The sequence below is a fragment of the Periplaneta americana genome, chromosome 11 (genome assembly GCF_040183065.1).
Source record: "Periplaneta americana isolate PAMFEO1 chromosome 11, P.americana_PAMFEO1_priV1, whole genome shotgun sequence".
NCBI lineage: Eukaryota > Metazoa > Arthropoda > Insecta > Blattodea > Blattidae > Periplaneta > Periplaneta americana.
Genome location: NC_091127.1, coordinates 16,577,390 through 16,602,408, shown reverse-complemented (window position 1 = coordinate 16,602,408; position 25,019 = coordinate 16,577,390). Strand labels below are relative to the sequence as shown.

General features: G+C 36.4%; 1 protein-coding gene across 6 annotated transcripts in view; it reads right to left on the bottom strand.

The window, feature by feature from the left end:
• Positions 1-25,019, bottom strand: part of LOC138708851 (calcitonin gene-related peptide type 1 receptor-like) — a 687,365-nt gene that overhangs the window by 337,997 nt on the left and 324,349 nt on the right. For 4 of the 6 annotated variants that reach the window (XM_069839100.1, XM_069839103.1, XM_069839099.1 and 1 more), the window contains exon 4: positions 3,932-4,003. The gene's annotated coding sequence lies outside the window, so the exon portion shown is untranslated. Of the gene's footprint in view, positions 1-3,142; positions 3,281-3,931; positions 4,004-25,019 lie in introns of those variants that run through there. The other 2 variants (XM_069839102.1, XM_069839101.1) reach the window with 1 other exon arrangement.

Below are 25,019 nucleotides of genomic sequence, written 5' to 3'. Positions count from 1 at the left end.
GGTAGGCTACTGCATAAACAGTAGAAAAACAGTTAATAAAATACTGCCAACTTCATTGTGTTCATTTTAACGGTAGGCTATTGATAATCACTGCATAAACAGAGAAAAAACAGTTAATAAAGTACTGCCAACTTCATGTTGTTCATTTTAACGGTAGGCTACTGCATAAACAGTAGAAAAACAGTTAATAAAATACTGCCAACTTCATGGTGTTAATTTTAACGGTAGGCTATTGATAATCACTGCATAAACAGTAGAAAAAACAGTTAATAAAGTATTGCCAACTTCATGGTGTTCATTTTAACGGTAGGCTACTGCATAAACAGTAGAAAAACAGTTAATAAAATACTGCCAACTTCATGGTGTTCATTTTAACGGTAGGCTATTAATAATCACTGCATAAACAGTAGAAAAAACAGTTAATAAAGTATTGCCAACTTCATGGTGTTCATTTTAACGGTAGGCTACTGCATAAACAGTAGAAAAACAGTTAATAAAATACTGCCAACTTCATGGTGTTAATTTTAACGGTAGACTATTGATAATCACTGCATAAACAGTAGAAAAAACAGTTAATAAAGTATTGCCAACTTCATGGTGTTCATTTTAACGGTAGGCTACTGCATAAACAGTAGAAAAACAGTTAATAAAATAATGCCAACTTCATGGTGTTAATTTTAACGGTAGACTATTGATAATCACTGCATAAACAGTAGAAAAAACAGTTAATAAAGTATTGCCAACTTCATGGTGTTCATTTTAACGGTAGGCTACTGCATAAACATTAGAAAAACAGTTAATAAAATACTGCCAACTTCATGGTGTTCATTTTAATGGTAAGCTACTGCATAAACAGTAGAAAAACAGTTAATAAAATACTGCCAACTTTATGGTGTTAATTTTAACGGTAGGCTATTGATAATCACTGCATAAACAGTAGAAAAACAGTTAATAAAATAATGCCAACTTCATGGTGTTCATTTCAACGGTATCGATAATGAATATAAATCGAATAAGAAATCAATAAGGTTGGTTGATTACGAGGCTCGAGTTTCCGTAGTGTCTTTTTCTCTACCTATTTCATCGGGGCGCAACTATGCCATGCCCCTTTTTTCTACCTGATGGGAACGGGGCGCAACTATGCCCAAAAAACAGGGATCCTTTTTATCTGCTGCATCTTATCTGACCGTGGGGCGCAACTATGCCCTGCCCCTTTAGTCAACTGTCCGAAGACAGGTCTAAACCTCACAAGTGACACCAATATGGCACCACTTATGAGGTAACTAGGCCAGGAGATAATGGGGTAGGGTGGCCAGTTTCTTTCCCCCTCCATTGCATACATCGCCGATTAGCTACATATTAACTAATCAGACTTCAGATGTATAAAAAATTGTTCTTCCTCTGACACACATCGTCAAGTGAGATGTACTGCCTGATAATATATGTGTGATAGCAATGATGATGATACATATCAGCCAGAACCTCAATCAGAGATATAATTATTTTTATTGGTCGTTTAATCTCCCCTGCTATAGGTCTTACATACCAATGCCTGTAGGGGAGGGGACGATTCCATGGACACACACATTACACAACGACACGTCTGTGGGCCACGTCTTGTCTAGGGTCAGCGGAGTGAAGGGGCCTTTTAATGTGTATAATTATAGCATTTTTTATTAAAACGCCAATATATTTAGTTCATTTATGGCCACCTAAAGCTCACGTTGAATCTCCGGTTTCAGGTTCAATAATTTTAATTTCATTTTCATTTACTAGTTTTCATTGAAATCTTTGTGGTAATATTAAATAGGTAATTAAATTACATCTTGCTTTGAATAATTATTATGATAATTGGGTAAATAGATTTCCTCTTTTTATATTTTATTAGGTTATTTTAAGACGCTTTATCAACATCTTAGGTTATTTAGCGTCTGAATAAGATGAAGGTGATAATGCCGGTGAAATCAGTCCGGGGTCCCGCACCGAAAGTTACCCAGCATTTACTCATATTGGGTTGAGGAAAAACCCCGGAAAAAACCTCAACCAGGTAACTTGCCCCGACCGAGAATCGAACCCTGCCACCCAGTTTCACGGCTAGACGCGCTAACCGTTACTCCACAGGTGTGGACGATTTCCTCCTCAGAAATATTTTATTTGTATATTTATTTATATGTATAGACGAATCCAGAAATGCATATAGTGTGTTAGCTGCGAGGCCGGAAGGAAAAAGACCTTTGGGGAGGCCGAGACGTAGATGGGAGGATAATATTAAAATGGATTTGAGGGAGTTGGGATATCATGATAGATACTGGATTAATCTTGCACAGGATAGGGACCGATGGCGGGCTTATGTGAGGACGGCAATGGATTTGCGAGTTCCTTAAAAGCCATTTGTAAGTAAGTATATTATTTTATCATGCTATATGTATTTATGCATTTTTTACTTGGTTATTTAACGACGCTGTATCAACTACTAGGTTATTTAGCGTCGATGGAATTGGTGATAGCGAGATGGTATTTTGCGAGATGAGGCGAGAATTCGCCATAGGTTACCTGACATTCGCCTTACTGTTGGGGAAAATCTCGAAAAAAAAACCCAACCGGGTAATCAGTCCAAGCTGGAATTGAACCCGCGCCCTAACGCTACTCCGGATCAAAAGGCAAACGTGCTATCGCCTAAGTTATACCGGTGTTTTAGGGTATCTTAGTTATCAGTAATATAATTAATATATTTTTATTATTGTATACTAAAGTTTTATTTATGATTGGAAAATTGAAATAAAATTATTGAATAATATGAGTTTCACAACATTTTCTATTACTACACGTTTCCGAAATATATATTCATTTATCGAAACTCTGTGAAAAAATCATCCGCCACTGCTAGTCTTCAGATGACGTAAAGAGCTCACTTGCTCCCCGCGTCTACCCACCTTCAACACCCGCGTGGGGACCCCTGTCCCAGACGAATATCGAACTCACGATCGTATCTTACTGCCTCGTCAAAGCCACGTACTTCAACCGATGCGGCTTCCGAAATACGCATTCTCATGGTGAAGCATTTATTCGTTTGAACGAGAAAAAAAAACAGTTAAAATTTAGACCTAAGTGTACACAATAACGAAGGAGATAAAATACTTACGGATTCGTTCCTGGAATCAAATTGAGTTCAATTCACAATGTTGCCACCAACCACAGAAACAATCAACATCAGAGAGAAGACTATAACTCCTTGCCTCGCACGGCTTTTGTCAGAGATTGGCGCGCAAACTGTTCCTTACACGCCGTAAGATAAACAAATGAGCTACGAAACTCGCGTTCAAACAGAAGACGGATTAGCTGCAGGGCTACAAACACAACGAGCGACATATGCAGTCATCCTGGCTCCGGGTCTGTTGCGACTTAATTTCTAAGCAATCAGTTTAACGGATCTCATTTTAAAGCTATCAGACAAACTTCGTTCATTAATGTTCTTGTATGTTTTATAATTCATTGTTTTCTTCTCAAATATTTATACGATATGGAGAGGAAATAAAAGCACTGGCGAAAAACTTCTGCCGGAATAAAGTTTCACTCTTCGCTGAAGCTCAAGTGGCGATGTATCCTGTTATAAATCCAATGTGCAGAGGTTCGATTTTCAGTACGAAACTGGATACTGATCTTCGTTCAAGAGGGAATATGCACGTGTCTATATCACGTGAACAAATCTGAAGGAAAGCAAGAAGTTTCAATTGTCTGTGATGGGACTCCATTCTTATAGTATATGGTCAGTATGAAGAAATGCGAGCGCGTAACACTTTAGGGGCCAAACTCAAGGCTGCAGATGCATCTGGTTTTGTCCTCAAGTAAAAAATACTCGTATCTGTGAATACAGCTAGGTATACTGTAAGACACAGGAGAAAAAAAACTTAAAAAGAGTCATAACACTTACAGTTGGATAGACCTTTTCGTCAAGACGTACTCGTCACAGTTCTCCGTGGACTTCGATTCTCTGCAGCTAGTCCTGCACAACAAACAAAATTCAATTTTGATCTCCTTTATCTTTGCGAATTATGGATTATTTCTGATAGATAATACAACAAACAGTTCATAGCAGACAATGATCTAGTTAAATTCTACCTTATAAATTACTCATATGCCTCTACTATAGTGTAAAATACGATTCGTCTTCATTAAAGACAAGTATTATAGTGTAGTAGTAGAACAGAAAAATTTACACCTGCTACATGTTATATAATTTATGCATTTTCACACAAATCAGTACATGAAGAGTACAGATAAATAAAGTGTAAATTCCGATGAGTATTTGATAATTATGATTTTGATGTTGGCTGTAGCGATGGTGAGGGTCATGGTGATAATGGTGGTAATATTGAAGTTATTGGTAACAGTGGAGGTCAGCGTAATATTGGCGGACCATAGTGTGGCAGTGTTCGTGATTGTGGTGGCGATATAACAGTGGTGATATTGATGATCATGCTGGTAATTGTGATAAATGGGTACAAATGTAGCAGAAAAAATTATCTGTAGTAATGTCACGAGAGGTCTGAGATCTGCCGATAAATCCACGAGCGAAGCGAGTGCATTTATCTGGGAAATCTCAGACCTCGAGTGACATTTATTAGGACTATTTCGTGAATAAAATAAAAATTTAAATAATATATCCCTAAAATTCGATCACAAAATGTTAATATTTGTATATTAACGAATGCTTAACCTATTCACACATTGTGAAGTTGAAATACTCGTAGATGAATATCAATTATTGCAATAAAGAAATTCGATGTTATTATTCAGTAATGCCAATTGCGAAAAGCGAAATACAGGTTTAACATTGTTAATTACATGTACTGCACTTTTCTCTTATTATTATAACAAATACATTTTCATTATCTGCTGAAATCATAATTTAATTTAACAGTAACAGTGGGGACAGCTATATGTCAATGCTTATGTATTCACAGCGAGACATGTTGCTACACAGTGAAGCCATCTCTGTATAGATAGGTCTAATTAAAACACGAATTTTATTACGCCATACGAAAGGCAGTTTGATCAAAGACATTATTACTATGCAAGGTCTTTGAGTTTGACATGCGATGATGTTACATAAATTTGAACGTCTATTAATGTTTAATTTCAATACAAATGTTATAGGCTACAATTTTATAGGTTACGTTAGGCCTACCTGTGGAAGCAGGACCAATGTCAGCTGTGCCTTGTTTCGACCGTTACTTGCAATGAGTGCTACACGAAAGCATTTTTTATAACTCGACAAACGCATTCTCGCTGTAGTGTGTAACGGAACTAAAGCTGCATCTACACAGTTCAATATTCCAATCGCGTATGCGTGCAATCTGGGAAGAATAGAATCAAGTTTAAAAGGCACGTTCAATTAAGATGCATAAATATTTTGTGTCTACATGGTGCGCCGTTCTGAACGTGGTCTTCACTGCGTAAATATATTAATTAATATTAAATATCAATCCTGCATATATTGCTTTAAAGTTGAAAGAAAAGTTTAACCGTGTATCTATTCATGATCATCAATTTACGGGGAAACAGTTGGCGACAACGACTAAACAAAAGAACGACCGTGCGATAAATTGATAGCGATAAATCTAGCTGCAGAAATTATCGCAAAGTCTGACTGTGATTGGTTGGAATTCAAAATTTCATTACACTTCATTGGTCGAAAATGGAATGACGTCATATAAACGAAATAGTCCCAGAAAATACTACTCCATCACTTTACTGCTAATAACTTCAATTTTATTTCTCATGATTTGAACCCTGGTCTCCAGAGCAGAAAGCTGATGATCTCGAGGGGTTCTGATCGCTATCGTTGCGAATTTATCTTGTTTAGTCTTCAGGCAAGATTGTGCAGGGAACTGCATTCATACGCAGTGCTTGTAAAGTAACTTCTAATATTATAAACAAATTTTACGCCACTGGTATTACTCAGAAGGGGAAGAAAAAAATTTAAGTGTCTGGCATTACTCAACAGTTCTAATGAAAATGACGTCACAAAAAAGGTTTTAGCTGAATTTCCTAGTTGTACTCACCAGCACAAGAAATATATCAACACACTGTCATGTTTGACACAGTCACAATAAACGAAGCAATATCTGGCTTGTCATCACTGGGTGCTAGATATCGGTGGTAAGAGAACAATGTTTCAAGTGAAAATTCGCAGAGTTTCTCTATGATTTGTAATACAGTGCGTGGCATATAAAACGTACCAACTTATATATATATATATATACACATATATGATTTATATTAATATAAATCTAAATTATTAGAATATATATTACTTATATAAATAAATATATATGTTAAATCTATTTATCAATAATTGATTATTTAAAATAGGACCTTATATACAGGGACATCATTTTATTTTTACAATTTTTATTTCACCTGAGTTTTTGAATGTACTTCACTCCCTCCTAGTAAACTCCAAGCGTCCTCCACACAGAACCGAGGCCGCGTATACAGTACTAAGTTAGTGAGTATAGTGCATTCCTGAAAAATATTCACGTTTTCCAGTGACGAAAAAGCTTTCAATGTTGAATCATATTTTCGCACAGGTCCGTTTGCTTACGTCGCATCCCGATTTCCCCCACCTGCTTCTGTTCGCCCCTCTGTAAAGTCTAGTAGCTGGGCTGTCTTAGCTCTTTTCTGAAAACATTAATTTCTGTTAGGAATTGGACGTCTACGTAATATTATACAACTATTTAAAATAACTTAAATAAAAGGGCCTCGTTAAGTAATTAACTGTCACGTGATTCCCCCCCCCCCTTTCTACGACCCTGCGACAAAACCACTTGAACGGACAGTAGATAGCATTTCTGAGTAATTTTATCTTTTCGGATCGGGCAGAAGTGAAGATTGAACTTACAGTACGTAAGGTACTCTTTTAAAGAGTAGGTACAGAATTATTTTAACATGAGTTACTAGTACGAAGGACGAAACTGGTAATTGGAATTAGTCTATAGTGCGATAATATGCACAAAAGAACTGAAGCCTGTATCGAAATGAACGGCCACCATTTTCAAAAATGTGTTTAAATATCCATATTATGATTATTTCTCAATTTAACTTCATTCTCTATATTGTACGCTAATGTGCTGTAACAGTTCAATATACACTGCATAATTAATACGTCCGAATGGATACCTCAATTCGTGAGTAAAAACACTCATTGTTAATACTGTACTGTATTTTGATTAAACAAAAACCTAATGAAAATTATCAAACTCAAAATTGTGATATTTCGTAGTTTACGTAAATGGATGAACTACTTTTCTTCTCTCCTACACATAGTAAAGTGATTTGTATTTTACGCTAGTATCATCGAACTCCAGTCTTGGAATGGGAAGCAAGCGGTGTTTCCGGTTCTAGACCTTTAACATATAGCGAGGTTGATATTAAAAATGTTAGTAAAAATAAAATGATATCCCTGTGTGTGTGTATATATATATATATATATATATATATATATATATATATAGACTAATATAAAAATAATTAATGGTACGCAACTATTGTTGTTAATGATATTGTGACAGCGACGTGAGATTCGAACTCACGACCAGCGTCCCGCAAGAGAGAAGATCCCGCGGGCTGCACGGAGCACTGAGGGACGGCGCGCGGCGGAGAGAAGAGAGGGGAAAGGGCCTACGCGGCGAGGGAGTGTGCGCGCGCAACTGCTGCGTACGAAGTGAAGGGAGGACGGACCCTCCCGACTCTTCGAGAAGTCCGTCGAAGTGGAAAAATCGGGAATTCGAACTTTCCAGGCTACGTCGCTGTGGTTATAAAAGAAGAAGCGCGAGGGAACTCGGACAGTGTGTGTGTGTGTGTGATTCATGATTAGTTCAGTCAGTAAGCCAGTGAACAGAGCAAGCAAGCCAGTCTTGTGTACCGGAGTTCGACTCGAGTGTGCGTCCGCAAATGTGTCAGCATCCGAAGGCCTGAGTTCGAGTGCAGTGGACCGCAGTTGGAGGGACCTGAGTTCTAGTACAGTGGACCGCAGTTGGAGGGACCTGAGTTCGAGTACAGTGGACTGTCTCTGAAGGTCTGTGGTTCGAGATACTGTGAATTCGAGTGACTGAGCTAGAATAACTGTGAACTGAGAACTGACAGTTCTGATTTGTAAATAGTGCTTTGTAAATATTAGTTAAGATTAACAGTTCATTGTTGTTCGTAATAGTCCTAGTGAATTGTCATTGTCGTCGTCTGTGGAGTGCACTGACGAATACTGTGTTACGTGTGTGGAGAGCAAATCCCATTGTTGCCGAGAGAGTGTAATGTGAATTGTAGAAAGGAATTATTATTGTTGAGTTGAAATAAATTTACAATATTAAACCCTTACATATAAATAATAGTAACAGTATAATCGATCGTAGAGCGCGTTTAGTAAGGAGATCCGACAGGTCTCTCGCACGGGAGATAAACGAATCGATATCACGGTGAATGGCGGTGATTTAGGTCTATAATCCCATAGCAATAATGCACCGGTAAGATGTAAGGCCTTATAAGAAAAAGTTATGCTAATCTTTTGGAAATGAAGTCCACCTTTCTGGCTGCAAGAATCTCATCGGTGTACAAAATTCTGAAACATCTTCTGCAACTCCCTATTTCTAATTTCATTCAGCACTCTCCTGATTTCATTCTCCAGCTCTTCAAGAATGTGTGGATTGTTCACATAAACTTTCTGTTTTAAATTCCCCCACAAAAATCACAAACATCTTATTCCGAGGAACGAGCTGGCGAACGTCCGCGACTAATTACGTGCTGATCAAACACTTTTTTCTAATGGTATAACGGCTGTATGTGCAGTTGAGTTATCCTGCTAGAAGTAAGCATAGGCCTATTGTTTTCAATCTTCAGGCAATATTGAAAAATTTGGCGAAATATATCTGGCACATAATGTTGTGAGTAGACTGTAACGTTAAAGAAAATGGGACATATTACCCTGCGTGCAGTAATGCCACACCAGACACCCACTTTCTGATCGTGAAGATGGACTTCATACACTAAATGAGGATTTTACTTTTCTCAAACTGGATTTGGCAACTCTGACCAGAAGTCTACGCAATAGTAGTGATATATTTGCTTCCTCGAAATTCAAGGCGTCTCTTGACAAAGCTTAACAGCCAATTTGATTTATGAAACTATTAACAAATGAATTTATATAGAGATATAAGTAACAAAATTATAATGGTCAGGACTGTTGAAATTAGCGAAAATGTTAAAAATACATACATACATACATACATACATACATACATACATACATACATACATAGTATGACAGGTCTTTCACTGCACACCTAGCATTCTCCAATCTTTCCTATTTTCTACCTTCCTCTTAGTCTCTGCATATGATCCATTTATTTTAATGTTGTCTATCATCTGATAACTTTTTCTGCCCCGAACTCTTTTACCGTTCACCATTTCTTCCAGTAATGTTGGCAGTTTTTCTTGAGAAAGATAAATGCGGTAGCTTCCCGTTGCTTCCCGTACACCACTCTCTTTTTCGCATCTTAAAAGATCCCAGGAGGCCCCAGCATGGAGGTGAGGAGAGTGTATTTCACTAATTAGGCCCTCCTGGGTTCACCGAAATTTACCGCAAGGGTTAAATATAAGTTCTATCAGGGCTTTTTGTCCGATCAGAGACCGGGAAATATCAATTAGCGCCTGCCCTCAGAAAATGTTATAAGAAACAATAAAAATATATTTCATAATAAAATTTTTCTTGAAGTAGAAAATGTTTTTCTAGTTAATGGGAGCATAAATATATATTTTTTTTAAGTATTTAGAGACCCTTTAAGGGCTAACAGTGATATGTATTTTATGGTTGTAACCTAGTTGGAATACCTAGTTTCTTGCACAGTCACCAAAGAATGTATTGCACAGACACAAAAAATGTAGAGATTGTCCCTCTAGCACTGACTAGAAGACCAATAACTTCAATGTCACGGAGATAATATTTTTGTTAGCAGTAGTCTACAGTTGGTTGGTAGCTAGCTTTCTTTTCCTTGTCAACTTTCATCGATTTGGTTTGTATCCATCTCGAATCTAATTGTTGGATCTAGTGTATATACTTTTTCACTGGCTTGTTTGTAGGCAATATTGCCGATTCTTCTTATACTTTCTTCTGAGGAAAGACCCTGGACTTCTTTTTGGACAGTGCAGCTTGGTTTTTTTTTTTCAAATTCTTTGCAATTATAGATCTTATTGTGTGGTGCCTAATGTTACGCACTACTTCACTATGCCTGCAAGAACCAAGGACGTGAGCAAGTGTTTCAACGGAGGTTGTCCTGACTTGTCGCAGGCACAGCTCGTACTGGAAATGTATTGCATACTATTTTAACTGCTCTCCATTCCGAAACAGAAATCAATATATTTATAGGCGTGTACTCTTTGTATAAAACCACAATTGCATGTGTACATCAGTTTGTGAAACTTGATTGAGTGTCAACAACACTTTAAACATTTAACGTCAAGTAACTGCTATACGTTCCTTGACAGAGAACGCGGTGAATCAGCGACAATCGCTACCTCAACCGCGATTATGTAGAACTAAAACTGCAAAGAATTTACTTCACTTAATGAGTACTTGAAAATAGAACTTAAAAACTTTTGACTTTTAATAAGTTGCCAAAGAATTCTAGCTTAGTTTGGATGAAAATCTCCAATGTCAAACGTCATTTAGCGGAATCGATCGAAAATCCTTTCGCAACAATATTTCTGGGAAACATAATTTTGAAATTCCGATTCCACGTCATGTAACTTCACTGTTGAGGGAAGCCGGTCGCACCTTAGAGGTTCTGTTTGTTGCTCTTGTCACGCAGCTTCTTTTTTGTGTGCGCCCCTCTGAGGTGGGGAATGCAAATATTTGGACGAGACAACTAATGTGCACAACCTTAAGCGCCTTATGCAGGACGCATATTTTCAATCGTCTGCTTTCACGAACGTTTGTCAAAAATGAACTCAGAATCGTCGATGCCTACTAAAGAGAAGAATTAAGGCCCATTGACAATGAAAATTAAACATTACGTAAACATAACACGTGTGTGGAAACAAACATACTGAATCAACAAAACTACAGAATGTATTACATAAAAATGGAGAATTGCACAATGACTGACGATGTAGCTATTCAATTTATGTTTCTAATAACTACAATGGCATCAGTATATGGCTTTCAATACTTGAAATCAAAGAAACGGAGATGTAAAATAATCAACTTTTCGTCATATAATTCCATGTTGCGCGCCTAGCTATCATCACGGCCAATAGATCAAAATATTGCCTGTAGGCAAAGCCCATGAGATGTTAAACAAAAAGTGAAAACACGCTTTCCGCTTGTGTACTGTTTCCAAATCGCATAAACATAAGCATGAAAGTTTGGAGTTTGCAAACTTTCATGTTAACGTCATATGATTAAGATTAAGTTTATGCTTATGTAATTCATTGTGAATGCTTTCATTAAATAACATGGACACAAGGTTTTATGCTTACGTTATGTTTATGTTTAATTTTCATTGTGAATGGGCTTTTATTCTACCAATGCCAATCAACACACTAACAAAAAGTATGACCCGTAAGTTTGGTTATTCTTCGGATCACAGCATATATAAAATATAGTACGCTGAAAGGAAAATGTTCGTTTTCAGAGGAGTCACTAAACGAAATCTAAAATAGATTGCGATTAGTGTACTAATACTGGAAATTCAGTAAATTAAAGAATCCTTTGAGAAAACAGTCTATAGTTTGTTTTTGTAATATTGCAGTTTTTATAAGGGCAGTCCTACAACATCCAATAAATACTTGTATGATTCCGAATTTAACGCGGCAATTAAAATGTTTTTATATAACACATTTATCGCAATCACAACGAATAACATATTATCAGTTAAAGCTATGCTCGTAACAGTATAATGCAGTAATTTTCACTCTATGTGTATTAATTCCTCTACATGAAGAAATTTGATACCTTATCTCTCTTTAAGAGTGTCTTCATGGCTTTAAGAGTGTCTAATAAAATTTCCCCCCAATTTATTTTAAATGAGCAAGAATGAATATAAAAGAATTTGCCTATCTCTGGTTGGTTCATTTTTTATTTATTTTATTGGGCTATTTACGACGCTGTATCAACAACTAGGTTATTTAGCGTCTGAATTAAATGAAGGTGATAATGCCGGTGAAATGAGTCCGGGGTCCAGCACCTAAAGTTACCCAGCATTTGGTCGTGGTTGGTTCATAGATAAGTCCTTTTATAATACTAATGAATTTTTAAAGAAAATATTTGGGCCTAAGAGCAATGAAGTTACAGGAGAATGGAGAAAGTTACACAACGCAGAGCTGCACGCATTGTGTTCTTCACCTGACATAATTAGGAACATTAAATCCAGAAGTTTGAGATGGGCAGGTCATGTAGCACGTATGGGCGAATCCAGAAATACATATAGAGTGTTAGTTGGGAGACCGAAGAGAAAAAGACCTTTGGGGAGGCCGAGACGTAGATGGGAGGATAATATTAGAATGGATTTGAGGGAGGTGGGATATGATGATAGAGACTGGATTAATCTTGCTCAGGATAGGGACCGATGGGGGCTTATGTGAGGGCGGCAATGAACCTCCGGGTTCTTTAAAAGCCAGTAAGTAGTAAGTAAGTAAGTAAGTAAATGAATTTTTAAAACTGATTACAGGAATGTGTAAATTCTAATATTTATTTATTTCTATTTTTTTTTATTTTTGGAATAGGCCTAAAACACTTTCTGTTTAATGACTGTAAATGAATAAATAAAAATAAAATAAATAACATTTCAGTGCTCCCTACCATAAATCATACATACACGTAGCAACACATATACGTTACATTAAAAACTTTTATTGTACGCTAACTTGTATTTAATTTTGTATTTGGATTATTAAAGGGACATTGCAAATAAAACGGTACTAATAAAAGATAAGAGGAACTTAATTCTTACTACAGAAAAACCTGCCATGTGTCCAGTGTTGCCAGATTCTCTCATCGAAAATTCAAGACAGGTGATGATACTGCGTACCTTAAAACGTGACTACACATTTTAATTAATTCAATTTGCAATACAACTAATTCTATTCGTTTTATGTATTTCGACTAATTATATAGGGCCTAAACTTTTAATTTTGTTACATTTTTTGCTAGGTTATGAAATTTCCTTTGAATTATTGATAATGTCTGAAAAAATAATAACCTATCACAGCCTGATCTATACAGAAAAAAAAAATGCCCTATAATACAATGTTTAAATCCTATCAATAATAAATCAACTTCCAAAGAAAATAAAGAATAAATATACTGTATAACACATAATACATACTATAGTCATAACGAATAGAAAGAAGTAGTGGTCGCACTCTGTTAATTCAAACGGCCGATACCACGCGGCGCTAGTGCAGAGTTCGCTCAGTCTGTCCCGTGTGTAAGTACGTAAATACATTTAACGTAAGTTGCACTGTTTACCTTTCGCTCCATATACGTACGTAACTGGCATTGTACTTACAACATTAAGACTATTTGAAAGAAAAACACATTCATATACATCACACTGTAAAACAAATAATAGTTTAATATGCAAAACTTAACTTAGGGCTGCCTGTAGGCATGCAATATGTACTCACCAACAGTTACTTGTCCGACACTTTGGAGAATTTACGAGATGATTTGGCGGCTCTCGGAGCTTGGAGTTCTCGTCGGATTTGTTTCGACCGGAAGAAGAACCGACATTTCATATAGTGAAAAATTAGTTTCGGTATGATATCCATGGCATGATCCAAGCAGCATCCTGTTCCCGGTGGCTGAATTACAATTGAGGTAATACTGGCTATGCACTCGTGAAATATGTCGCCCCACATTCCATCGCTCAATTTTTCTTTTATTGTCTGTTCTGTTTGCGTAAGCAAATGAAACACGCACGCTCTACAACCCGGAACAAAACACGAAGGTATTGCTTCAAATATAACACGACAAAAACATAATAATCTCGTCCTTTAATAAATAAATCATGAGAGCTACTCACTTGTCACTCGTGTACGAATAATTGCAGATTAGTGTATTGGCACTTAAAGTATTTAACGCACTTAATTACACTAAAAAAGCAAACGAAATGAACACGCCACTGCTTCTTTTATGGATATTCGCTTCCAACTGAGCAATACCGATCGCAGCGCCACTAATTCTCTTGGTCACCGTCGACAATGCTGAACAGATAGGAGTGCGCACACTTCTTCTTTCTATTCGTTATGCTATAGTATTATCGTTTTTATTTCAATACAACCCGATAGGAGGCGACAAGTGACGACGTTGAACGTAGGTTGGACAGGTTCTTGAAAAAATGAATAAGGAATTTTAAAAATAATTTTATCGAAATTAGCAAAAAATTGTATTTTTCCAATCTTTTTGACATTCCTGGACAAATACAACTCAATTCAGAATACAGGACACACCATTAAAATCCAGAACAATCCTGGGAAATCCAGGACGTCTGGCAAATCTGGATGTCTCTCATATCTATAGTGCATTGTTTGCACTATCTCTATACATAGGAGGAATAACAAAATGCAGTATATTTTTCAAGCGTGCTGTATCTATCTCATATTATTTTATTTCTGACGTTTTTCCCAGCTTCACTTTACAGTTATTTTATTATCCGCTACTCTGCTTAAGCGTGTAACTCCTTAGGTCTTGTTTAGCCGTACAATTCAGACTTTTCTGTTAGGGCCTATTCATTTGACTGACGCCTTTCAGGTCGTACATTTCCCCTAGACTCCAGAGGCAATTCGCAGCATTCATCATTTTAACGAAAATGTCTACAAAATGTGATGTCATGGCATCCTTGCACATGTGATATATATAGAACGATATATTACTATACATGATACATGAGGTACTGTTTGCCGAACAGCTGGAGTGTTTGCTCTCCAAGCAGGAGACACGATTTCAAAGCCGGAGAGTTCAAATTGAACTTGAGGTGCACAAAGCAGCAATAGGAGGATGCTACACCGTGCTTCGATCCCCAGGAGTCCAGTTCAATAGGATTCAGACGACGAACGTACTGTGAAACAAACAACCATTGTACTGTGGATTTTAGCCTTGCACTGTGGTCGTCGAGATTAATTTTGGGTAGCAGCAGAAGTAGGCCTAATATTAGCAGTAGTAATACAGTGGAACTTCCCACAACGGACACTTCCAAATAACAGATATATATTTCTAACGGACAACTTAAAAAGTCACTGCAGGAATACACACATTCTTATGAAACAAAATATTTCCAATAGCAGACATTCTTGATAACGGACGCGGATAGTCTTACAAACCAATTTTTGTGCGATTACCTTCCGAATAGTGGACAGACAAATCAAATGACTTCATTTTTAGAGATAAATATCGACGTGATGATGTAGCAATTAACAAGCACAGGTGGACAGAGAGTGGCTGACGGAAATGTAGTAATCAGAAAAAAATCTGTTTCAAAGCCTCTTTGAATTCAAGAAATTCTCAATCTTACAAGAACCTAACCCAGTCATTCTTGTGAGAGGTTATCAACTAGTCATAGTAGAGCTCATTATGCTGTCTCACAATAACGTTCCTTTAATCAGTTGGTCCATAAGTTACAAGGACTGCTGTCACAGCTCCTCAGCATAAGAATAAGGCAAGTACTTAGTTATATATCCTTTATCCTCCATAGATAATAATAATAATAATAATAATAATAATAATAATAATAATAATGACTTTATTTAACCTGGCAGAATTAAGGCCGTAAGGCCTTCTCTTACACTCAACCAGGATTAAAACTTGTTTACACAGTTGAACATAAAACTTGATCGGAATTAAGTAATTACACACTGATACATAATGAGATCAAAAGAGGTAGTTACATAAAATTTACCTCATAAAATAAAAGTAAACATAGTGAAATACATATTAATTTGTTAGAATCAAATATGAATCACATAAAAACAGAAGCCGATAATTCAATAAAAAAAGAAAAATGTACACAGTAAAAATAAAAATAAACACATTAGTATACATATTAGTATTAGATTACAATTAAATAGTATTTACATAATTAAACCAGAAACCGACAATTGAATAAACAAAAATAGATTAATAATAAAAAAACGACAACATAGTGGGATACATATTGGCATTAAGTGATAAATAAATACGATTTAGATAATAAAAATAAGAAACAAAAAAATAATAATAATAAAATAAAAATAAATACAGTGGAACACATTTGCAACACGTTAGGTCTGGCAACTCATCATAAGATATTTTTCTAATTTACATTTAAAGGAAATTAAAGTTCGGCAGCCCTTGACTTCAGGCGGCAGAGAATTCCAGTGACGAGAAGTAGCAACAGTGAAAGAAGAATAATAAAGAGATGATGTGTGCAGTGGTATTTCTAGCGTGTTATCATATTGTGACCGAGTATTTAAGTTATGATACCGAGAAAGACTGTGGAATCGGACAGATAAGTAAGAGGGAGTAGAGGTGTGCAAAATTCGGTATAAGAGAGAAAGGGAATGTAACTTTCTCCTCTCATTTAACCTGAGCCACAATAATTTATCGAAAGAAGGCGAAATGTGATCGTAGTAGCGAACATTACAAATGAAACGAACACACGCATTATGAACACGTTGCAGTTTCTGGGATAAATCCACCCCGAGATCACTGAATAAAGCGTCACAATAATCGAAATGAGGCACAATAAGAGTCTGTACAGGCGTCTGCTTTAATTTAGCTGGATAGTGGTACAATCTTTTTAATGAGTGAAGAGTGGAAAATACTTTCTTGCATGTGTGTTTGATATGCGTGTCCCAGGTAAGGTTAGATTCAAAATGAACTCCCAGGTTTTTTTACAGTTGAACTGAATGGAAATTACTTCACTATCGTACCGGTACCTTAAAAATAGGTGTTGCATCATGCCAACGTAACTAGTACCGGTAACTAAAATTCACAAAGATTGCAGAAAAAAAAAAACAAAAAAAATTGTTGGTTTCATTCACTGCATATCGTAATGTAGACTAACTTACTTACAAATGGCTTTTAATGAAACCGCAGGTTCATTTCCGCCCTCACATAAGCCCGCTATCGGTCCCTATTCCGAGCAAGATTAATCCATATGATGAAAGATGAGTGGAGCGGAGAAAAATTCTCTCCGGCACCGGGACTCATACCCGGGTTTTCAGCTCTACGTGTTGACGCTTTATCCATTAAGCCACACCGGATTCCAATTCCGATGTGGATTGAATCCTCTCAGTTTAAATTACACCTCTTAGTTTCCCTTTAGGACAGTGGCACAATGTCCAACACACTATGTGCAGAGGTGCACTCAATACGAGTGACTAAGTGGCCGAGATCCGACGGAATGAGCGCCGTCTTAAATCATTAAGTGATTATTTACGCATATCATATTATTGTGATGTACGTATGATATTTCCGTGTAGGAATTCCGCATTACCATTTCTCCGCTCCGCTTAGGAGCTAGCGCTTCAGAATAAAATATGAGTTGAGTTGTCTCTATAGTAATCTATAGGTATCTCCTCAAAGTCTGCAATTTATAAAAGTAATAAACAGAAACATATTGCGTGCGCGCTTGTTTGCGAAGTCATGTCCTGCTAGAAAACCATAACGTTATTTTTGTATAAGTTTATTGCCAGAAAAATATAATACAAAGAAATTGTAAAAATACAAAATTCTATCACTCCGCTTAAATATAGTGATCTCATTTAAGAGTGATATGTTTTAATAAATAAAAATCCTTTCTTCACTTTTATTTTTCATTGTTAATAATGAATAATTTTACGTTTCTTTTCCGCGGTGTATTTTCGCAGCGAATTCAATGCTGTTTCTCCATTCTTTACTCGGCTGAAGAAAGTTGTATTTCCTATGAAGCGACTGTGGAACAAAAAGCTGAATCGATGAACCTGCATTTGTAAGTCCGTCCGTTGTTTCACAGACCATGATTCCACAGATTTCTTTCAGTTCCAAGAAATCAAAAGAAAGGACGTCTCCAAGCAACGGAGTTTATTATTTATTAAAGCAATTGGTATCATCTTACAGGAGAATATATATGAACTCGGTTAGATTCGCAGACCCTATTAGTAATGTAACAGGAAGGCAAAATAATTGACGTCAGAATGTATAAAGAATGAAGAAGAAGGAATACGCTATAAAAAAAAGCGTAAACACACATCTAAAAAAAAAAGTAAAGACTTGAGTCAACCCGAAAAAGAGTCCAATACGTGACAAGTAATGATGATGATGATGATGATATGATGATGATGATGATGTATCTCCCTACCCCTTACTCCGGAAAGGCCTGTGTTCGGCACGGAAATAAACCTTACAATTCCAAGTGATATATGTGTCACTATTTCGTTTATATGACGTCATTCCATTTTCGGCCAATAAAGTGTAATGAAATTTTGAATTCTAACCAATTACAGTCATATATCGCGATAATTTCTGCAGCTCGATTTATCACTATCAATTAATCGCATGGTAGTTCTTTTGTTTGGTCAGTGTCGCCAACGGTTTCCACGTAAATCGATGAGCATGAATCCATTGTACTAAATAAAGTGCGAAATCCTACTTCCACATCTACATCATCTACTTACTTACTTACTTACTTACTGGCTTTTAAGGAACCCGGAGGTTCATTGCCACCCTCACATAAGCCCGCCATCGGTCCCTATCCTGAGCAAGATTAATCCGGTCTCTATCATCATATCCCACCTCCCTCAAATTCATTTTAATATTATCCTCCCATCTACGTCTCGGCCTCCCCAAAGGTATTTTATCCTCCGGTCTCCCAACTAACACTCTATATGCATTTCTGGATTCACCCATACGTGCTACATACCCTGCCCATCTCAAATGTCTGGCTTTTATGTTCCTAATTATGTCAGGTGAAGATTACAATGCGTGCAGTTCTGCGTTGTGTAACTTTCTCCATTCTCCTGTAACTTCATCCCTCTTAGCCCCAAATATTTTCCTAAGAACCTTATTCTCAAACACCCTTCACCTCTGTTCCTCTCTTAAAGTCAGAGTCCAAGTTTCACAGCCATACAGAACAACCGGTAATATAACTGTTTTATAAATTCTAACTTTCAGATTTTTTGACAGCAGACTAGATGACAAAAGCTTCTCAACCGAATAATAACACGCATTTCCCATATTTATTCTGTGTTTAATTTCCTCCCGAGTGTCATTTATATTTGTTACTGTTGCTCCAAGATATTTTAATTTTTAAACCTCTTCGAAGGATAAATCTCCAATTTTTATGTTTTCATTTCGTACAATATTCTCGTCACGAGACATTATCATAAACTTTGTCTTTTCGGGATTTACTTCCAAACATATCGCTTTACTTGCTTCAATTAAAATTTCTGTGTTTTCCCTAATCGTTTGTAGATTTTCTCCCAACATATTGACGTCATCTGCATAGACAAGAAGCTGATGTAACCCCTTCAATTCCAAACCCTGTCTGTTATCCTGAACTTTCCTAATATATTCTAGAGCAGAGTTAAAAAGTAAAGGTGATAGTGCATCTCCTTGCTTTAGCCCGCAGTGAATTGGAATAGCATCAGATAGAAACTGGCCTATACGGACTCTGCTGTATGTTTCACTGAGACACGTTTTAATTAATCGAACTAGTTTCTTGGTAATACCAAATTCAATAAGAATATTATAGAAAACTTCTCTCTTAACCGAGTCATATGTCTTTTTGAAATCTTTGAATAACTGATGTACTGTACTCTTATACTCCCATTTTTTCATCATCTTCATCCTCTAATTCCAAGTCCATTGTATCTAAAGAAAATGACACGCCTTCATAAGAATTGTTCATTTAATTTATGTATTAATCAGGTTATTTGTAAATATACTATAAAATGTTTAAATTAAATTATGCTTTCAGCAAATAATGAAAACTTATTTCTGTTATAATAACAAGAGAAAAGAGCAGTACATGTAATTAACATTTTTAAACCTGTATTTCGCTTTTCTCAATTGGCATTACTGAATAACATTCAATTTCTTTATTGCTGTAATCGTTATTCATCTATTTCGACTTCGCAATGTCTGAATAGGTTAAGTATTCATAAATATACAATTATTAACATTTTGTGAGCGAATTTTAGGCATATATTATTTACATTTTTATTTTATTCACGAAATAATCCTAATAAACGTCACTCGAGGTCTGAGATTACTATAGATAAATAGCCTACATATATGAAATGAACTATTTACGAGTATTTAGTAAAGCATGTAGAATCCCTATCAAGGTCTCTAGTGATAGAACAATCTCTCTAGCAGATCTGTCACCAGGAATCTAGTCCGTCGCGACCAGTGTCCAAATGAAAATCCATCGAAGTGGGCTCAGGTTCGGTTCCTTGTGCCCCTATTCTATCATCTTCCAAATTCCTGGTTTTCAAATCATGAGTGCACTTAATTTGTGCTAATAAGGGCCTAAATGCAGTTTCTTTGAACTTACTACACCGAAAGTGTGAGAACCAATCACTAGAAACTTGCATCTCTTAGGCGTCAATGTCGCCTAATCAAATGATAGAATATCGTAATTTCCCATAAAAGGCAATTAGGTGAACACGCCTTTCTTACAGTGTAAAAAGTGTGAGAAGACGCATTTAGCGTAATTAAATGAATGTAACCTGAATAACGTGGTTGTCAAGAGGACGTGTATTCTAACTGACATAAACGTAAGTAGACACCGATATTGAGTTTCTTCTGAGAATCTGAATGTCAACTTTGTCAAGTGCTCATGTTACAGTTAAACTGAAGTACATAAACTGCAGCATGTGACGTCACATTTTGTAATGGATGCAAATTTAATTGGTGGTGTGATTACATTAATATACATTTTAAAATAATAACAGTACCATCGATTCTGATCGCGTGAATGACATTTTAGTGATTCATAACAATAAATACTGACCAATTAATGTCCGGTTATACAACATAAAACATACAAATTATATTATTATCAATTAATAATTAATTAATTTATTCATTCAGTGTTCTGGCCCAAGGGATGGTCTTTCATTGCAAACCTAGATTTTTACAATCTTTCCTATTTTCTGCCTTTTTCTTTGTCTCCTCATGATCTATATATCTTAATGTCGTCTATCACTTGATATCTTCTTGTATCCCGAACTCTTCACCCGTTCACCATTCCTTCTAGTGCATCCTTCAGTAGGCAGTTTCTTCTCAGCTAGTGACCCAACCAATTCCTTTTCATCGTCTTCATCAGTTCAGCATCATTCTTTCTTCACCCACTATTTATAACACAGCTTCGTTTCTTATTCTGTCTTATTCACACTCTCCATTCTTCTCCATATCCACATTTCAAATTCTTCTATTCGTTTCTCTTCACTTCGTCGTAATGTTCATGTTGCTGTCCCATACAATGCCACACTTCACACAAAGCACTTCACTAATCTCTTCCTTAGTTCATTTCCCAGAGCTCTGCAGAAGATGCTCCTTTTTTATTAAAAGCTTTCTTTTCGCTTCCTGGCAGGAGCTCATGTTACTGCTTATACAGAGTGCGTCAGAAAGAACGGATGGATTTCAAACTATCAATACGCAGCGAGGGGAGGGATAGAGTGAGGGGGACCACGACTGTTGGGTCAGCCATAGAATGCAGTTTCAGTTGAGAACATGGTGTTGGTCTGGTGTACAACGTGCTTTCATCGCAGAGACATTTTTGAAAAATGAAGAGTCTGTGATCGTCACTCAGGACTCATTTCGACATCGGACGTCACACTAGGATTCCAACTCGGGCGGCTTCATTTCGTACCACAGGTTCAACATTAAAGAAGAAATCACCTTTACGAACACGGAGCGCGTGTACTCCTGCAAATGTGGAGACAGACAGTAGGTTGTCCTGCCACCTCAACCATCAGCCCGCAAACATGCTATTGCACTGAGATTGTCGAGGTTACGATAAGATCTTTCTTTGGGACCACTTGAAGGCGTAAGTAACCACATACACTGGACGAACTGAAGACGGCGATTCGTGAAGAAATTGCGGCAATCCCACCAACTATGACTGTGAAAGTTACGGCGAACTTCAGAAAACGCCTCGATGCCTGTATCGAAAGCCAAGGACATCATATGGATGATGTTGTATACCGTAAATAAACTGCATGTATTGGTGAATCTGTTGACAACAATACATTTTTTATTTGATGAATCCTTACAATTTTATTGCCCTGTGAAATCCATCCGTTCTTTCTGACGCACCCTTTATATTAGTAAAATTTCAAAGTTTTAAATTGGAATACTGTTCTGAACAAATAATAACATAAACTGTACTGTACATTACATTGTGCGTTAAAATAAATATACATTTTTTTTTTTTTGTTTTGTAATTTTAGTATATTTAACATATGTCTATAACAACTTCCACAAACGATGAGGGAAAACACGGGAATTTTACTTTAAGCAAGTAAGGAGGTATTTTTGGAAGTAAACCCCGAAAAAAAAAGAGCATATGATTATGTCTCGTGACAAGAAGATAGTACGAAACGGAAATATAAAAATTGGAAATTTATTTCAAATCTGTAACAACACGTAATATTATGTGTAAGAAATACATTCGTCCGTTAAAATAGGTTTGTACTTTCCAGTCGACGCCACCGGCGCACATTGGTCTAGAATGCAAATTTAACGGGACATATTAATAACTTTTCAGCTACCTGACAGATTTTTATGAAATTTTACAAAGTAGTTACAAGTAGCATATATGTTTTGTGTACAAGCTCTCGTTACGTTGGTATAAGGGGAACTACCCCTTATAGGGGGGCGCATTTAGACAAAATTAGAAACTTTTCTCCTATCTGACAGATTTTTATGAAATTTCACAAAGCAGTTACAAGTAGCATATATGTTTTGTGTACAAGCTCTAATTACGTTCGTATAAGGGGAACTACCCCTTATATGGGGCGCAATTAGACAAAATTAGTAACTTTTCTCATATTTAACAGATTTTTATGAAATTTTACACAGCAGTTACAGGTACCATATATGTTTTGTATACAAGCTCTGATTACGTTCGTATAAGAGGAACTACCCCTTACAGGGGGCGCAATTAGACAAAATTAGTAACTTTTCTCATATTTAACAGATTTTTATGAAATTTTACACAGCAGTTACTGGTACCATATATGTTTTGTATACAAGCTCTGATTACGTTCGTATAAGGGCAACTACCCCTTGTAGGGGGCGCAATTAGACAAAATTAGTAACTTTTCTCCTATTTAACAGATTTTTATGAAATTTTACAGAGCAGTTACAAGTAGCATATATGTTTTGTATACAAGCTCTAATTACGTTCGTATAAGAGGAACTACCACTTACAGGGTGCGCAATTAGACAAAATTAGTAACTTTTCTCCTATTTAACAGATTTTTATGAAATTTTACACAGCAGTTACAGGTACCATATATGTTTTGTATACAAGCTCTGATTACGTTCGTATAAGAGGAACTACCCCTTATAGGGGGCGCAAATAGACAAAATTAGTAACTTTTCTCATATTTAACAGATTTTTATGAAATTTTACACAGCAGTTACAGGTACCATATATGTTTTGTATACAAGCTCTCGTTACGTTGTTATAAAGGGAACCAGCCTTTATAGTGGGGACGCAATTAGACAAAATTAGTAACTTTTCTTCTATTTAACAGATTTTTATGAAATTTTACAAAGCAGTTACAAGTAGCATATAAGTTTTGTATACAAGCTCTGATTACGTTCGTGTAAGGGGAACTACCCCTTATAGGGGGCGCAATTAGACAAAATTAGTAACTTTTCTCCTATTTAACAGATTTTTATGAAATTTTACACAGCAGTTACAGGTACCATATATGTTTTGTATACAAGCTCTTGTTACGTTGTTATAAAGGGAACCAGCCTTTATAGTGGGGACGCAATTAGACAAAATTAGTAACTTTTCTTCTATTTAACAGATTTTTATGAAATTTTACACAGCAGTTACAAGTAGCATATAAGTTTTGTATACAAGCTCTGATTACGTTCGTGTAAGGGGAACTACCCCTTATAGGGGGGCGCAATTAAACAAAATTAGTAACTTTTCTCCTATTTGATAGATTTTTATGAAATTTTACAAAACAGTTACAAGGATAGCTCAGTCGGCTAAGGCGCTTGCCTGCCGATCCGCAGTTGCGTTCGGGCGCGGATTCGATTCCCGCTTGGGCTGATTACCTAGTTGGGGTTTTTCCGAGCTTTTCCCCAACCATAAGACAAATATCAGGTAATCTATGGCGAATCGTCGGCCTCATCTCGCCAAATATCATCTCGCTATCACCAGTCCCATCGACGCTAAATAACCTCGTAGTTGATACAGCGTCGTTAAATAACCAAATAAAATATAAAATAAAAACTTTCCGGTCTTGTAAAGTATAAAACACTAAGGAGGTCTATGAATTCTTCTTCATTTCATGAATTCCGGACATTTGGTATGAGAACTGAACACAGTATTTAAAAAGTTCTTTTATATGTAGTATCTTTACGATATCAACTTCCAACACAAATGAGTTTTGATAAGTCATATCTTCTGGTCCACTAGGTCTTCCTGGTTTATGATGATTGTGCATTTTGAGGGAGCCCGAAAACAATCATAAAGTGTTTGGTATGCAGTTTCTGGATATCTAAAAGTAAGAAGAATATTGCTGGTAGTCAAGTTTCTATGCGCATGCTAGATGGAGAAGGGAACATTTGAACAGTCACAATAAAGTACTTCTATCTGCAATCAAAGCTACGCGCAAATAAAAACATAAAGGAAAAGCAAACCGTTTATCCTTGAAAGAGGCGTAAAGCAGGGCGATCCTATATCTCCCAAACTTTTTACACCAACACTCGAGGTTAAATTTCGGAACTTGAAATGGAACAAAAGCGGAGTAAACAC